Source organism: Myotis brandtii, unplaced genomic scaffold (genome assembly GCF_000412655.1).
Source record: "Myotis brandtii unplaced genomic scaffold, ASM41265v1 scaffold628, whole genome shotgun sequence".
NCBI classification, from domain to species: domain Eukaryota; kingdom Metazoa; phylum Chordata; class Mammalia; order Chiroptera; family Vespertilionidae; genus Myotis; species Myotis brandtii.
In genome coordinates, this window is record NW_005370403.1 from 114,713 (window position 1) to 119,589 (window position 4,877).

Genomic DNA, 4,877 nt, shown 5'->3' on the forward strand with positions numbered 1-4,877 from the left:
GGCTGGGCGAGCCGGGTATCCGGGTCGCGCGCAGAGCTCTGGGCCCCTGGGCGGCGGAGCATCCTGGGATTCGTAGTTTCCGACAAGAAGGGGCTGGGCTCGGGGGCGGGGCTCAGGATTCTCTGATGTCATCGCCTGGAATAGAGCTTCGCGGCACCGGGATCTCTAAAGACAGGCTTCGTCCATTTGCAGATAAGCTGTTTGCCAGCTGCCCCATCATCAGTGCAGGAAGCACAGACTCACTGGCTGTGGCGCGACCCGCAGAACCACGCTTCTCAGCTCCCGCGCCAATTCTGCGCCCTGACCATTCCTACCTAGAACTGTAGCCCCACCTCCTACCCTACGGACCCGAGCCTCAGAGACACTTCAAGGATCAGTGGAAAGTCTTTCAGAAAAGATGGAGAATAACCATGTCTTTTCATAAATACTTATTCATAGTTAGCATCTCTGTTGAGCACCTACTATGTGCCAAGTCCCGTGATGGGCACGAGGCCTACATCTGAGAACAAGGCAGGCTCCTTCAGGCCTTCATGGAGCCTGCAGTCTGTAAGGGGAGCGAGTCCTTAAGACAATGATAGATGTTGGTGCCAGGCAGTAACGGGGCAGTTAGAGAGTGGGGGAGGAGGGGCTCTGGATGGGGGTGGTCCTCGAAGGCTCTCTGAGGAACTGATATTTGAGCTGGAACCTGAAAAGTGAGAATTATTCAGACATGCCAAGGGCTGGGAGAGAATTACTGGCCATGCCTTTCACAGAGCACGGCACCGCTGGGCTCTCGGGCCGTTTGTTGTGTCCTCCTTCCTTCCCTTCCCCTGCCCAGCCTTAGATCACATCCGTCCCTCTTCACCTCGGTACCAGCTCTGTTCAGAACGTCCCTCCCAGAGGAAGATGTGCAGGAGACAGATCCGTGCCCAGCAGGAGGACAAGCTGCAGCGGCCAGGACGGAAGGTGCAAGTTAAATGCCAATGAGCCTGCGGGCCTGGCGGGAACTCTCCCGAGTTAACCCCTCCCGTAGTTGGGAACTGGGTGAAAAGTCCGGGCCCGCCTGGCCAGCGTGGCTCAGTGGTTGAGCATCGGCCTATGACCTGGAGGTCACGGTTCCCTTCCCGGTCAGGGCAGATGCCCAGGTTGCAGGCTCGATCCCAGTAGGAGGGCGTGCAGGAAGCAGCCTATCCATGATTCTGTCATCATTGATGTTTCTCTCTCTCTCTCCCTCTCCCTTCCTCTCTGAAATCAATAGAAATATATATTTTTTTTTAAAAAAAATAAAAGTCTGGGCCCTCATCCTGGCCTCCTGACTTGATTCTGTTCATGAGGCAGAAAATCGGATTTGGAGTGTCTTTATTAGGATCCTAAAGGAAGCTTTGACTTTATCTCATCTGAACCAATGGGAAGTGGAAGACAGCCCAAGTCTTACCTGCGGAGACTTACCTGTGTGACCGTAGTAGCTCGCGGCACCTCGCTGTACTGGCCCTTAGCGACCAGCTGCTCCCCTTACAGCGTGTTCAGAGCCCCGTGCACGGATGGCAGTGAAAACACCTCACCAGCTTCATGGGAGGCTCTGGTCCTGGCTTTTACAGACTTCCACCTTCCACATTCCCAAGACCACTGGTCGGTGTTCTTTCGGGAGACCTTGGTCATGTGGCCCAGCAGACACCCGTCTTCTCCAGGCCTCGAGTCCTCACCTGCTCACCAGGTGAACGGGTTTGGTTTCCCCACAGTCTGTGAACTGCCCAGAGCACTATTTCCTCTGGTCCACAGTGGCCTTTGGGGTTTTGTTTTGTTTTTTAATTAAATGTATTTTTATTGGTTTCAGGGAGGAAGGGAGAGGGAGAGAGAGAAAGAAACATCAACGTGAGAGAGAATCATAGATCGGCTGCCTCCTGCACGCCCCACACTGGGGATCCAGCCCACAACCCGGGCCTGTGCCCTGACTGGGAAACGAACTGTGAGCTCCTGGTTCATAGGTCAACGCTCAACCACTGAGCCACACCGGCCGGGCTGGGCAGAGTTTGTTGTCGCTGTTGTTGTTTTTAACTGAATGTGTGGCTAACATTTAAAAGTAGGGAAATTGCACATAAAAACCCAGATGTCACCTGCCTGATCCCTCTAAACATTTGAGCTTGCCTTTCCTAGCTAGAAGTTCTGGAAGGGGTCTCCAACTCAGGAATTCCAGAAGATTCTAGATGGGATATTTGAGACATACTTAAAATGAAAAAAAAGAAAAATCCCTTGTTTTTCTGAAATTCAAATGCAATGTCTTGTGTTTGATCTGAAAACCCTCTTAGACAGTGGTTCTCAACCTTCCTAATGCCGCGACCCTTTAATACAGTTCCTCATGTTGTGCTGACCCCCAACCATAAAATTATTTTCGTTGCTACTCCATAACTGTAATTTTGCTACTGTAAACAACATGTAATTATATATGTGTTTTCCGATGGTCTTAGGCGACCCCTGTGAAAGGGTCGTTCGACCCCCAAAGGGATCGAGACCCACAGGTTGAGAACCACTTGTCTTAGAGATCAGCCCACTGGGGCGGAGGGTCTCTCACACCCTCGGGAATCTTAGTCCTCATCGGTCTTCTCCTTTGGCGTTATTGACTGAGGGCTTAGAAATTCTTCCCTCGCTCGTATTGCCCAGCAAGCCCCAAAGGTTGTTTGACATTGAGAGCCACGTGCAGAGACAGCGAGGGGAGCCAGAGATGGGACTCAGGCGAGGCTGCAGGGTTGGGGTTGGGGTTGCAGTGTAAGCAGGCCTGGGGGCAGCCTCCCGGGAGGAGGACTTGGGATCGGCCAGTAAATGCAGCAACAAAAACTGACAATCCTCTTCCGGCTTCTCCTCCTGCCTTGTTTGGATGGAGATTCATTACGTAACTGTGCTTTCTTCAGTCTGTGGAATATTCCCTTGTTGAAATGACAGCCTGGGAGCCAACCAAGAACATTCGGGACCCACAGACAGTGTGAGGAATTCTGGAATGTTCCACGGAGACTGGTCATCTGAAGAAAATGGTGAGGGGTCTGAAGTCCAGAATCTGCCATTTACATTTATTTATTCATTTATTTTTAAATATGTTTTTATTGATTTCAGAGAGGAAGGGAGAGAGGGAGAGAAACATCAATGATGAGAGAGAGTCATTGATTGGCTGCCTCCTGCACGCCCCACACTGGGGATCGAGCCCGCAACTGTTGACCTCGTGGTCCTGGGCAGACCCTCAGCCATGGAGCCACGCCGGCCGGGCTGCCACTTACCTCTACGCCATCACTGCCGTCCCAGCGCCAGGCCCCGCACGTGTAAAGCATCTGCAGTTCGCTCAGGAGCACTTGCTGAGCCCTTCTCCGTGCCGTGTGGAGAGGGCATGTGACGGGCCCGGAGCCACACGGGAAGTGACTGAGCGCTGTTGCCCCTCGGATATCTGCCCTCCCCGCCCAGCGTCGACCCGGCCTATCCCCTCCCCTTAGCAATGACCACCTTCTCACACTCGCCGTGTTTATCTGACTGTCTGCACGCCTCCCTCGAGCGTGACCTCCACACACAGGCACTGTCTCTGTTTGGCTCGTCAGTTTATTCTCAGCGCCCAGAACAGAGATGCCTGGTCAGTGAGGAAGGCCACCAGTCCCGTTAGGAACGGGGTCAGCGTCCGAAGTCAAGGAGAGGAGCACCTCCAGACCTAACCCCCACCCCCTCCGCCCGTTCCTGTGACCGGAACACACGGTCCGATGACTCAGCCGAAGGACCACCGCTCAGAGGATTCTATGGGAAGGAACGCGATTGGGAGCCAGCAAGCGAGGAACACACAGGAGCGCCCAGCAGTGGGTCCCCGGACAAAGGGGCGGATTCGTCTTCACTCAGGGAAATCCATGCATAAACATCAAGGTGAGCCTGTCATCACATGTGTAGGTGGAGACCCCTGTGCCTGCGAACATGCCTACACACACATCACATGGTCAAAAACGGCACACAGCCTGGCTGGCGTGGCTCAGTGGTTGAATGTCGACCTATGAACCATGAGGTCACGGTTCTATTCCTGGTCAGGGTACATGCCCAGTTGCAGGCTTGATCCCCATTAGGGGGCCTACAGGAGTCAGCCAATCAGTGATTCTCTCTCATCATGGATGTTTCTCTCTCTGAAATCAATTTTAAAAAAATTTTTTTAAAAATATGGCAAAACATCTCCAGCGCAGGGAGAGGATTGTAGTAACGTACGGAGGTTAGTGAGAAAGCCCTCGAGGGGGTCAGGAGAGGGTCTCCCAGGCCACGTAGACCAGCTGCGGGTTGAGCTGGACCAGGCCCTGGTTCTACAACTCAGCCCCATGGTCTCCCTGGAAAGACCGGGGGGTTGTTGTTGAGGTTAAGGATGGCACGGGCAGGGAAAGGGGTTCACTGAGTAGACCTCAGTCCTCCTGTCGCCTCAGCACATCACTGGATGCTGTTCGCACAGCTTCTAACAATGGGGGCGAACTCCGTGGGTTCCCAGGGGCCTCCAAGCCAAGTTGGAAATTCTAGATGAGAGTCGACGGTGGGCTGCCTTCCAGGTGCCGGCCATACGCTAACATACACGTAGGTATTTCATGTACGAAGTAAACATGAACCCCACTCTCTGGACCCAGCTCTTCCCCTGTTAGGTCCCCTGGAGAAACCGGGTAGCAGAGAGTTAAAAACAGCCTTCCCTATTTTTCAGAGTAAAAATGAAAGCTGGGAAGGAACTCGGTGGGGCTGGCTTTGTGGCTGAGCAGTCAGCAGGCGTCCGCCCCGCCCCCCAACGTGCCCGGCCTCAGCCAAGAGGAGGAGGATGGGGCTCAGGCATTGCCACAGGGGGCTGGGATCAAGTGACCTGCCCGGGATCGTCCCTCTGGAACTAATTTATAAAAATATGTTTTTAT